Genomic DNA, 12,992 nt, shown 5'->3' on the forward strand with positions numbered 1-12,992 from the left:
TTCTTCTAATCAATAAAATGATAGTGTATCTTGCTAGTGCACTCCTCAAACTATTACTGTGGTTGTCTTCAATATCTGCAGGTCCCATTTTAATTCAGCTGGCTCTGTTTCTCTCTCTGTAATCCCATTGGTTCTATCTGAAGGCAAACTGCAGCGTGGAACAGTAAAAGAAAAAAAAATCAAAGTGACTTTTTTTTTGCTGAGCTATAGAACAATATGTGCTCTGCAGCTGCCTTGGATTAAAATAATTGCTTTTCATTTGTGTGGTACTTGCACCTAAATTTCCAAGTTCAGAATAATAGAGAAGGTTTAGCGCAGTCTAACAGCTAAAGGAATAAGCAAAGAAATCCTTTTATCAACTACTCTTAAACACAATAAATAAAAGCTTAGAAGCAAACTGTGTAAAGCAGTCCTAGTTGAATGGGCTACTGCCTCTCTTGAATGTATCCTATAGAGAAAGCTGCTTTTACAGCATACTCTAAGTAAAGCTTAATTGCCTCCATTACCGTTTTAGATGGAAAACACCTGACATGCCTATTCCTAGCATGGATTGCTCATTGGATAGATGTTTGGGAAAGGAAGAAGTCAAGTGTTAGACTGTGTTGTTTTTCTGCTATGCTGGGTCACCTGTTCGAGTGCTTTGTGTCTCTGCTTTTAATGTGTGCTATTAACAGGAAATCCCTCTATAAAAGAGTGACTGCAGGTTTCTTGTGACTTTCTCTGTATTTCAGGTAAGATTTTTCACCTATTGTCTTAGATTTGTCAGCAATACTGGAAATCTTGAGCCAACAAAGAGCAGGAGCTGGGGCAGGAGAGGCTGAAAGAATTGCTACTTAATTTGTCTACAAGCGGGCAACAGAAAGTCTATTTGTTTTTTGCCTCCCAGTGGGGAAAGGAATTCTTTAAGCCTACTTTTATTTTAGAGTGGCAGCATAAGATGAGTAGTATCTGTGTTTTGTCCTAAAGCAGTGAGAGGAAGGCAGGATTCAGTGGGTTACATAGATGTCTTAGTCCTCTGTGTTTTAGTATGATTATTTTTTACAGATTACATGTTGCAGGATGTGGCAAGCGTGAAACAGCCCCAGGGGTTTTCAGATTGTTTTAATGGTAATTAGAGTATGAAAATGTGAATAGTATTTCACAGTGGCCCCAGGTAGACAATGTTGCAGTGACATAACCTAGAGGTCATAAGAAAGGCAGTTTCAAAGTGAAGCTATGTTGCAAAATATGTTCAGGAAGACAGTCTTGAGTCTAGTGCTTGTCCATAACAGTGACCTCTGAAAGGAGATATGTCTGATAATACCATGCCATACGGCTGTAGCCTTCAGTGAAGCACTCTGTCTATGATAGAGAACATCAAAGAGTTTCTTGCAGCTTTCAAGGTCTTTGTAGAGCACATCTGAATTTTCAGATGGCCTGTTTAGTTTAATAATCCCAGCACATTCTTCACCTAATCGTTCCTTGACTGGCTTTTAACTCTGCTCAGCTAATTTAAACTTGCTACGATTTAAGGGCACAGCCTTGTAGTCTCCATTAAATAAGAAGGCTGCTAGCTGAGGATCTGGAGCTGGCAAATACATTATCCTAATTAGCCAGTGAGTAAATTGATAAAAACTCATCAACTGCACTGCATATGCTATTGCAGATGATCAACTCACTGTAAACAAATAAGATTTTGTCAGCTTGCTGTAGGCAGAAAAGGTATCTCTGTGTGTATATATATGTACATAATATTTACTGGGGGGATAGTGAATGGCTCATGTGTGCTGAGTCCACTTGCCCTGTGGCCAGCCAGTTGATACTTATAATTACACCTTGAAGAATCTCTTAAAAAAACAGAATGAAGTTTATTTTTGAACCATAACTTCAGTACAGTTGTCATTAGTTAATAAGGTAATTTGCATATGAAGCATGGTCTTCAATGGCTGTAACTGCATCGTAAACAGAAAACCAAGTGACTTGCTTCACAGTGCTGGGTCACTCATTCTGCTGCTTCTCTCTGAACTTGCCATTTTTACTAAGCTGCTTGTGTGTTGTTTCTTTTTTTGTCGCGACAAAAACTCATCATGAAGGTAGTAGGGGATGAGGTCTTAAAATATTATTAAATTTAAAATGTTCTGGATTTTCAATTACACCGGTGTGTGGGGGTTAACAAGAAGGAAGGGCTTTGTTATCTAATTCGATATCATTAACTATTTGCTATTATTTATCCAAAAGGTACTTGCATCTATCATACATAGAGCATCATATATAGAATAGCATTACAGTAGAATTTATTTGAATTGGCCCACCAATATGGAATTGAAGTTACTAATATTTTGGTCACGGTGCCCATTCAGGGACAAGGTCTACAGACCACTGATGCTTTGTCCTGAAGGTCAAGGTGTTTTTTAGCAAGTAAAAAAGCAATAGGTTGAAAGTAAGTCTTGCACCACAAAATTGAACACAGTTGATGTAATAACCGTGAATCACAAGTGTATTTGGATGCCAAGAAACAGATGCTTTATGTTTCCATTAGAATGTGTAGACAAAATGACAGTTTTCCAATGAAAATATGATCTAAAAGTTGTTAAATTATATTATATTACTGGTGCAGAAACACTGCTAAAAATTCTTGTTTTACAAATAGCTCCTTCACTTTATAACAGAAGTGTCTAAAGGTAGGGTTGTCCTTTGAGCCAGCCAACCTCTCTGCTGTGATAATGTAATTTTTCACTGGTTAAGTATATAACCTCAATCTATGATCAATATTCTGTATGAATGTTTCTTGTCTCAGACTTCTTCAAAAGAATTAACCTGCTCTGATCTGCATATGATATTACAACTGAGATTCTGGACTTCGCTGTTTGATGTAAAAGTTAATAGGAAAACAGAATAAGGAAAGTGACTTTGAGCAGCTCTACGAAAACTGTGGAATATTAGTTTTGTAAAAACAAACATTGGAGATGTTACATATACACTACTTCTGCTTTATATGCATATATTTATATAAAAATAAAAATCATGAATTGTTGAGGGACGTTTGAATATTTATTAGCTTAGTATTTAAAAGCTCTATCTATTTCACTACCAGGCATAGTTTTTACAAGCCAGTGTTACTGAGTAGTAGGTCTCAGTGGGTAATTCAGTGACTAAATTCGTAGCAATATCTAGTCAAAATGTCAGAGGAAATAATTTTCTTAACTGCTTTGTGACTTTTCTTCAGAGGTGTATTATTATTATTGTTATTCATATGTTATTTGCTGTCCATATGCTCTGCTCAAAATATGTTTTGTCAGATGACCTGTTATGACTCATAGAATGAATGAAGACTGCCACTTGTTATGCTTGATGTGCAGCTCAGATTAGTTTAACAGTAGCTAACCATGAAGTGTGTAAACAACAAAGTCTGCTGCTGAGCAAAAAAAAAAAACAAAAACCAAAAATAAGAATACCCAGAGCTATACAGTTAAACCCTACAGCTAAATCTATTTGGGCCAGCTAAAGGTCTTGATCAGCTTGGAAAAAAGAAAGCTGTGTGGTGACCTCATAGCAGCCTGCCAATATCTGTAGGGGACCTATGAAGATGCTGGGGAGGGACTGTTCATCGGGGACTGTAGTGATAGGATAAGGAGTGATGGGTTTAAACTTAGGGGAAGCTCAGGTGGGAAGCTCAGGTTAAATATAAGAAGTTCTTCCCTGTGAGGGTGGTGAGGCACTGGAGCAGGTTGCCCAAGGAAGTTGTGAATGCTCCACGTCTGGCAGTGACCAAGGCCAAGCTGGACAGAGCCTTGAGTGATACGGTCTAGTGTGAAGCGTTTCTGCCCTTGGCAGGAGGGTTGGATGATCATAAGGTCCTTTCCAACCCAAACCATTCTATGAATCTGTGATTCTATGATTCCTTCGGTAGTGGTGGGAAGGTAACTGTAAGATCAGTTTCTTTTGTCTCATGTTTATGACAATACGTTGCAATTACAATACTCATTAGAAATAATGAGTACTTGTGTGTGTATGTGCTTTCAGTGACCATATAATGCATGGTTCTCCTTGAGCACTGCTTTGACTGCGCCTTGGCTAAACAATTGCCAGCTCTGCTAGGTGAATCCCTCTTATATCATGCAGGCCAGTTCTAGTGTGAACATGAAAGTGTGTGAGCCCTACTTTTTTCTGTTCTGTCAGAATGACTTCTGTTCACTTACCACTCAGATTATAAAGGGACAAAAGCTCAGCCAGTGTTATTTAACTGTTAAAATTTGATCAAAGGCTTGAGAAAAGAATCCTCTTCTCTCAGCAATGTGGGGAGATAGAAAGACCTGGAGCTACTGTTGAACTGTGCTCTGCATCAAGTCTTTTGAAGTCTGTGGTCTCGCCAAAGGAATAAAGCTGTTTTGCCAAAGCTGGGGCTGTCATGATAGCAAGCCCCCTCTTTCTCAGCTCCTCAAACTCCTGAGCAGATGGTGGCTGGCAGCAAGCCCACTGATAGTGTGAGTAGGGGACTCTGAAGGGTCACTGGTGAAGTCTTGCCCTGCTCCTTTTCATGAGACCGTATGTAAGTGCAGCTTATGGTCAAACAGACGGGGATGGCAAGCTTCATCCTTTCTGAATTGTTGCCCCCCACCAAACACCAAGGTGTTTTGTTGAGGGTTAAAAGCAGGGCATGGGATATTAGTGCATGGAGATTTAAAAGATAAACAAGTCCCTGCAACAGAAAGACTTCATATATGCTACTTTTTTTATATGTTACTGTTAGTTTGAGTAGGGAGGATGTGTGAATCTTCCTAAAGACTCACAAGGCACCTCTTAGTGTTGTTATAAGCAATAATGTTCCTTTGCAGACAGATGTGGGTTTTAGGATTAGTTCCTGCTTCCTCAAATGCAAAAGAAGGACTGTGATGTCTGGGCTGCACGACTGTGTGCTCAGAGTTTCTTGCTTGCTATGCTTCAATCTAAATTTCTTCCTAAATACTTACTGGCATGATAAAACCTGTTACAGTTATGACGTGATGTGTGTGACCTGTGGTACTTTGCTTATTTAGATCTTGTGAGTAAAACTGTATTCTTATTTGTGTATATGCTAAAATTGATTAAAAATTTCGTTGGTTTTTTTTTTTCCCACTTCTTCAAATTAAGGAAGTGCTTATTCTAAAAGGAATTAAAATAATGATCTAAAGACTTCCTCAGTGCTTTGTGACAAATTGAAGCTACTACTTATAATGCAGCACCTGTACATCCCAGTTTTATCAGGTATCCCTTCATTGCTGTTGATTCTGCTATAAATCAAGGGTGGAGTGTGTTTTATATGGTTTTCTTTTTCGTTTTGTTTTTTTGTTTCCTGCTGACTTTAGAAGGCAGATTCTTAGACATTGAAATACCAGCACTTAGCACTAAAATATGGATAAAAATCTTTGTAATCAGGTTAGGAAATGAGAAAATGACTGCTTGTGGAACCTTCCTTATGATTAAATATCAACATAGCTTCTGAGATACAGTGCTGCTTCAGTAAGAAAAAATAATTTGGAAGAATGTCTTCAGAACACGTTTCCTTGAAAACTCTTATAAGAACAAAACACAGCTAGAACAAAAAGCCCCGTCAGCAGCCAGTTTCTTATAGAGTTCTCCTTCTTTTCTTTTCCTGTAGGCACTGAACAGTACGTGACAGCACTGCAGGTGCCTGCCTAAAGGAAGCTCTGCTGGGATTTATTGATGTAATTTCTGTATAAGCAGGGTAAAGATATTTTTGTGGTATTTTAGAACTCAATCTGCTTTAAAAGTTGTGAGAATTTTTTTATAAAGCAGAATTTGGCAGAAATTTTATGACACAGGACTCAGGATGGTGCTAAGTAGAACTTCAGCATATATTATGGTTATACTTGTTAAACAATTTATCTCTGATCACGGGAAGGGAAGAAGTTAACAGGACATTTGCCTTGATTATAGCTTTTCTAGGTACCCGTTCTGTTGCATTTATTTACAGGATGTTCTGATTGTAGCTTTTCCCTGCCCTGTAGTTGTTTGAGTAGATTGTTATGGTTAGTTGTATAAAGGGATATAATGAGAATGCTCAAGGTCATAGTCAGTGAGGTGATTTATGTAGTACAGTAGAAAACTTTTCTTGTGTTTTTGACATCTCAGATTTTTAACTGTTCTTGGCTAAAAACAAAATTTGGGACAATTTTTCATCTGATAGAGGTAGTATTAGTACTGGGGGAAAAAAATATTAGGTTATTCATAAATGAGCTATGCAACTTCAAATGGGTTTCTGTGCACTTCTTTTCTGGGAGACAGCTTAGGTTAATACAGAAAGATCTTGATCCTGGAAGTAATTCCTCAACAAGGAAAGAGCACAGTAGTAGGTAACTATGTATCATCCACAAAGTCTATGACCAAGTTCATGTGTCCATATGTCTGTATTGGATGATGATGACTAGAACTGTTGACATCAAGAAATAACTGCGGATAACTGGAGTGTTCAGAAAGGGGAGACAATAGCAGAAAGAAGTGGGGAAAAACCTACTGCAGGGAGTGCGTGCTAAGGATAATCTCAGGAAGCTGAAAAGATGGTATGATTCTCGTGTACACTGAAGACACTTGTGCTATGATTATATTGGTGTTCATAAGCAAAATACACCCCTAAGTGTTGTTTTCTTTTATTAACAGCAGAGGTACTGAAAGAATATATAAAACAGGGTTGGCAGGGAAGTTAAATGGTATTTTTCTAGATGGTGCTCCTTCACCTTGCTTTTTGATATATGAAAGCTCCAATATGGAATTGATACTGAAGAAAGCATATGATTATACAATATTTTTAATTTTCACTCTTTTTTTTACATTGTCTGAGCTATGCATAAGTAAAAGAAGCACCAGACCTGCAATTCATATAGGAGTTCCTCAGTGGCAAAAACAGTTGCTTAGGCTTGAACAGAAGAGAGCTGAATCAAAATTGTAACATGCTGGTTGGACAAGCTGGAAATTCCTTGGATTTGCAAGTGGATCATTTGAAAATGCATAGGATGATAATGAAGGCAAATTAGCAATTTGGTGTTCTGAATTTGATCAGCAAAGGAGAGGAGACGTACAGATTTCTGCTCAGAAAGCCATTGTTGGAAGTGACATACTCTAAAACTTGAACAGAAACGAAGTTTACTTATGGTGTGTCTTACTCCCTGGTGTTTGTATTCTAACAATAGTTCTAAAAGGTACATTTCCATCTATGTAATTTTGTACATTGCTTGGCATGCCTGCAAGGAATATAACAGGAGTTTGAGCACTAAAAGTATTTTGGGTTTATTAAATTGGTTTTATTTGTGCCTTTATTACCCTCCTGTATATATAAAAGTTGAAGTCGGTGGTTGTCACAAGTCTGGTGAATCTTATTCGGGGACTTGTGCTTAAATGTTCAGAGGAAAAACTAAAAGACATGCTGTTGGTTTTAAACTATTTCATAACAAGACATATGATTCCTGTAGAATTGCTTTGGGAATAGCAATTGTGAATTAGAGCAAGGTATAAATCTGCATTTAATCACAGAAAAAGGAATGTCTGGACTGTGTTCTGTAATGTTCACGTGATAGTGCTTACTGAATGCCAATGAAATGGGAGGATGATTGTGTGTGGAACTTCTGTGGTTCTGATTAAGCTAAAATCCTATTTGCAGTGTAGCTGCTCTCTGTCCTCTCACTGGTTCAGTGCTCAGACTTCCACTATTATGCCGTTCTAATAATAACGGCATTTGGTTATCAGAAACATAGTGACTGACCTAGGCTGATTTCAGACTAAATCATATGCAGCTTTATTCCTTTAAAAATATTTTAATGTTTTTCTCAGATGATTTGTGTTAAATGGGCACATCAATCAAGGAATGCACTGGAACATAGAATTGCACTTGACACTGAGTGTTCTTTTGAAATAAGTACTTCTGCAGAGGTGGAGCCATTTGTGAAGCAAATTATAAAACTAGCTTATGAGCAGAAGCCTATCTCGGTGACCAGTATTGCTTATTTCTGTCCTCACTCTGAATTTTGGTAATCTGAAAATTTGTTCCTATGTTTAAGAACACCCAAGGCAAGTCAGCTGTCAAGTCTTGAAATACTTTGAAAGCTGAGAAGCAGAACTGCTGATTTACTGAAAGCTTTAATGCTTTTATCTCTTCTCTTGGTTTTAAATTCATTATTCTTTGGATAGTGGTTTTGGTAGTCTCCAGTTACTTTGTAGTGAGGACCTGGGCTTACAGCCCTCTCTCTCAGGTTCTTCCAGTTCGCATTTTGGACCAAAAGACCACTTGGTTAAATTTATCAGCTTGTAGGTTGGTCAGGAAGACTGAAAAAAATATCCAAATTAGGCATAGCCAGTCATTGTTCATAAGGAATTGCAGACTACAAAACGTGCTCTGCAGAATGCTCTAAAATATTTTCAGTACAGAGAAACTTACCTATTGCAAATGACCCTTTCCTTTAAAAACTTGGAACACTAGCAAAATACTGGTAATATTTGTGTGCCAGACGTGGCTCTGGGACAAGCAACAGAAGAAATGAAGTGTGTTAGGGCTAAACAGAGTTTGTTCTTTAGGTAAGAGCTGGATCTCTCCACTAAACAAAAATATTCCAACACTTCTGATAGTACCACATCCCTACCTCTTAAAATCCTCTCATGCCTCTTAATATCTGCATAGTGATATTGGCAGAATCTGGAAATTGCAACTTCCATTTAACTTTTTCAGGTTAATGGTTAATTTCGATCTTTTTCAGACCTCAGTATTCCTTCCCCCCCTCCCCCCTTTTCATCCTTTGTCTTGCTGTTCCTTTATGTGTATCTTTATTTTTCTGCCTGTCCTCTGAGGACTGAGGTCTCCAGTTTCCTAAGCCTGGCAACACTGTTACAGGGTGCTATGTTTCCATGAACATGATTATGCACACCTTCAGGCTACATGCATCCTGCTCGTTTCATGAATGCACCTTTCTGAGCCTTCTTTATCAAGGTTAATTTCTTAAAAAGTTTATTAAAAATTGTAATTTTTTTTTTATTTTTTGTTTGTTCTGTTTTTTTTTTTAAATTTGTTGCCTTCAAGTTACATCTCACATTAGCAAGTTTGGTTGTTTTTTTTCCTGTGAATCAGATAACTGCTACTTAGACAAATTACTGCCACTTTGACAAATCTTGTTGGGCGTGAGTACTTCTGAGGTTTGTGTTATCCATTAGCTTTTTCAGTGGTAATAATAGCTGTACCAGTTTGTTTTGAGTAATGTAGCAGTCCACAGTTTTGAATTATCTATGCAATAAGTCATACATTTTTATAGTAAGTTTAAATTTTACAATCATGTCCAAAAATGAAACTCTAAGCAAGTTAATTTTCCATTTTTAGCAATGTTTAAACCTAATATGAATGAGATATAGCTTATATTTCCGTAGGTAGTAACTAGTAACTGGAGGGAGGAGAAAGCTGGTATCTTAATAACATTTCAAAACTAAATGGGGTCATATTAAGCTTGCTTCAGATGAAAACATTAACATGAATTATTACACATTCTAATACACTAGAAAATAATAATAAGAAATAAAAGTTTTCTACCCTTTTTTTGTGTCAGTTTTGCCCAGTATGATATAATTTTGCTACAGTTCTGTCATGAAGTAATATGGAGATGCTGAGAGAGATGTACAGCTTGGAGGTAATTATATCTGAGGCTCAGTGTGCATTGGGATACTAATTGGCTCTTATGTTTGTAGCACACTGAAAGCTGGCTAGACTGAAATAGATATTCCTTCTATTTTCTGCTTGATTTCCAGCAGATATTTGACTCATGCAAGAGAGAATACAAGTAGGAAACAGGAAAAAAGTAAGGGAAAGAGATGGCAGTACATGGATAGGATTTTCTATCTGCTTTAAAGACTTGCTAGTGGGAGGGGAGTAAGGCACTGATAGAGCAAAATAACCCATCTGTATAGATTGTTAGCATTTATTTGTAGATTAAAATAAAGACACTCTGGCCTGTTCATCAACTGTTAGATACTCCAGTAGCAATGAGCTAAATTTAGGATTCTGATGACTTTTGTTAGAGCATCTCTGTAAATTGTCTTTAGCAAGATTATTCACTGTAGGCCATTATGGAGAACTTTGCTTTTATTCCTCTGATTTTCTAGCATACCAGTACTTACTATTTGAACTATATATGTATAAAATGAACTAGCAGTAGAGTAGTGGAGACACTGATTATCTAAATTAGAAATGAAATAGAAGAGAAACCCCTCAGTAACAACATAGAGAGGCCTTTGGATGTGAACATCCATACTGTTAGGGATTTTGAGGATGCAAATATTTATTTTAACTCTTGCTGAGTTTTCCGCTAGCTAGTTCCCTATGTGGGTATGCATGAGAGGAGGTCAGACTTTGACCTTCATGTTTGGAATTCTGCACAGATCTAATTGTACAAGGCAGAACAGTTTGGTGTGAGTTTTCTAATTAAAATATTGCCCTCCTCCCTTTGAACGTATTGTCCAAAAAAATTCTGGTTGTCTTGTACTTAAATCGCTATGCTACCTTTCATAAGCTGGGTGGCTATTTCTGAAAATAGCCACTGAAAAATTTGACATTTAAACCTGAATTATGATCCTTTTCTGTGGACTTATGGATTCACACAGGTCAATATGTAGAACTGGAGAAAGTTTGAAGTATTTTGAATTCTTTTTCATCTAGCCCAAAGTATAAATACCTCTGTCTCAAACTTCTTCCAACTAGCTTTCTTTTCAGCTAAGAGCAAATATTGATTTCTCTTTAGCAAAGAATTACAGGAAAAGGCATTAAATAATCCCCAGATGGCTGTAGGCATTTGTAATGGAAATGCCATGTCAAACAGAAAACTTGATCGCATATTCTACTGTAGAACAAGGAACAGTGCCCTAATGTGTATTATAGAATCATAGAGTAGTTAGGGTTAGAAAGGACCTTAAGTTAATCTAGTTACAACCCCCTTGCCATGGGCAGGGACACCTCACACTAAACCATGCCACCCAAGGCTCTGTCCAACCTGGCTTATGAACACTGCCAGGGATGGAGCATTTACCATTTATTCAAGTATTTAAATATCAAACTTCAATTTAAAGGGCACATTTAAACCTCAGGAGGTTTAAGTAACTTTAACCCTTATGTATTAAGTGCTTCCAAAAATAGGGGCATGCTGAAATGGTCAGTTTTGCATAGTTTGAATATTACTCATTAGTCACAGTTAATGTGCTTAAGGTGTATTATCATGTTAATTTATTAGCTTGAATTGCTTTATATGCTTCTAGGGCCTTTAAGCAAATAAAGCCTTTTATCTGGTACTAGAAATGCTCATTTTATAATGCATAAAGGATTTGCCAGTCTATGATATATTTTCACCTTTGTGGTTTGAGTGATATCTAACCAGTCTTGCATAGGCTTCTCTTTTGAAGTAACTTTAAAGTTTCAGTAAGTGTTCCTTGCCGTTGGAGTCGGATATCTTGCTGAAGCAAGGATGGCAATGCTGTTACATTGTGGATCATAAACACACACATAAAACTTTTTATCATGCTTTTAAGTTGCTGAATTCTCAAAAGACTTTTCAAACAATGAAAAATCACTGTAAGTAATCTGAGATCCTTGTACTTGAAAATAATTTTTGCAGCACAAGGATGTGTGCTCTTTCTTTTCATCAGGTGTGACTGAAGAATCTACCTACAAACTCTCAGTGCATTGATAAAGTGCACTGTTGTACTGAAGGAGTGCTCTTTGTTGGTTTGAGTGCTGCTCTAATAAATGAAAATTCTTTGTCTTAACTCTTTTTTGCTTTAGTTAAAAAAAACACAACAAACCGGCATGCACTCCTTCCCTCCCTCCCCTCCAATCCTAACAGAATAAACATGCAAGCTTAGTAATTCTGTTCAGCAGTAAAAGACTGAGCTGGCTATAAAAGCAGAATGAAGAACATAAACATTTTTATTTTAAAGGCCATGATTACCTTGTCTTGTAACAGTGAAGCTGTTTTGGATTCCCAATTCTTCTAGCCTGTGTTCTGTATCGCCTATCATGATACAACTCTCTATCACCTGTATTCACCAAAATGAACTTGATTTTCTATGATTTCTCTGAAGTAGTTGAGCTGAACTGACATAACTGCAGATCAGGGCAAGAGGGATTTCTCCAGCTTTGCTAAGAAATCATGTCATTGATCTGCAGGAGTCTGTATGTGAGTAATTTGCAAACTGTTTCTACATCATCATGAGGCCTGGGAGTGAATCTATGTCCATGCCAAAACAAATTGGGTAAGTTTGACATTTTGTCATTGTGGAGAGATTACACTAATTTCATACAAATGGAATCTGTTTGGTTACTGTGCAGAGGGAAATGGTTTTGTCCTGAGATGATAACTGGGCTAATAGATGCAATTTAAATGTCATTTGCAGCTGCTAATGAGATAATCTAAATTGCACTTTTGTATATACATTGCTGCTGTATCTGTGGGGAAAGGGGGAACATCATGGGCAAACCTGAAAAAAAAAAGGCAATTTTTTTAAGAAATTCTAACTTTTCAGTATCTCTTCATAAATCAGAATTAATAAGCTGCCATCTTATAGATAAATCATGAGAAAATTAAAAGATCAAAATAAAAAAGAAAAAAAAACAGGGGAAGAAGGAAGAGTTGGAAGTTTCAAACTTGTAAGAAGTGCTGTAGCTGCAGAACAGCCTTTGCTCAGAGCTAAGAAACAGCTAGCTATAGAGTGAAGCCTGCCAGGATGGAATGGAGACACAAAATGCTGGAAATAGATTTTCATGAAACATCAAGTGTATTTCATGCAGCATTTATGTGACACAGCCTGTATTTCTTTAGAGAGGACCCCTGTTTCTTCCCCCACCCAATGTAAAAAACCTGTTATGTTTTCCTGAATTGATTTTTTGCTTGGTGTGTTGGGGGTTTTTGTATTGGGGAGAGGGAAGGGGCTTGTTCAGGGGTTTTTGTTTGTTTTTAATCTTCTGGGGAAAAACATTAAAAACAATTTCATCT

The 12,992-nt window shown here is 37.2% G+C and overlaps 1 long non-coding RNA gene across 1 annotated transcript; it reads left to right on the forward strand.

Annotated features, from left to right (window-relative positions):
* The first annotated feature begins 574 nt into the window (after window positions 1–574).
* Window positions 575–5,788, forward strand: LOC133282858 (uncharacterized). The gene is made up of 2 exons (XR_009747730.1): window positions 575–731; window positions 5,618–5,788. It is a non-coding gene; the product is annotated as an uncharacterized LOC133282858 (long non-coding RNA).
* Window positions 5,789–12,992: the final 7,204 nt, after the last annotated feature.

Source organism: Pezoporus flaviventris, unplaced genomic scaffold (genome assembly GCF_033815535.1).
Source record: "Pezoporus flaviventris isolate CSIRO_AGI_PZ_B2104156 unplaced genomic scaffold, CSIRO_AGI_Pfla_v1 ptg000143l, whole genome shotgun sequence".
Classification (NCBI taxonomy): domain Eukaryota; kingdom Metazoa; phylum Chordata; class Aves; order Psittaciformes; family Psittacidae; genus Pezoporus; species Pezoporus flaviventris.